Consider the following 261-nt stretch of genomic DNA (forward strand, 5'->3'; position numbering starts at 1 on the left):
TGTCTAAACAAAACAAAACAAAACAAAACAAAACAAAATAGCTCATAGACAACCTTTCTGAGAGTTCAAGGTTCTTTCTGGGCATTTTTGATCCTTTTGTACTTGCAGGGCTTCCCTGACACAATGAAGTGTGGATATGTTTATGAACAGTAGACATATGTTCCTGAATAAGGAAAAAATAAGAGCAGTAACCCTGTTGGGAGCCGTGAATCTTGAGAGGCATTCACCATGGCAAGATGGCGCCTACTTCCGCTGTTAACT

Source organism: Mastomys coucha, chromosome X (genome assembly GCF_008632895.1).
Source record: "Mastomys coucha isolate ucsf_1 chromosome X, UCSF_Mcou_1, whole genome shotgun sequence".
In the NCBI taxonomy this organism is placed as follows: Eukaryota; Metazoa; Chordata; class Mammalia; order Rodentia; family Muridae; genus Mastomys; species Mastomys coucha.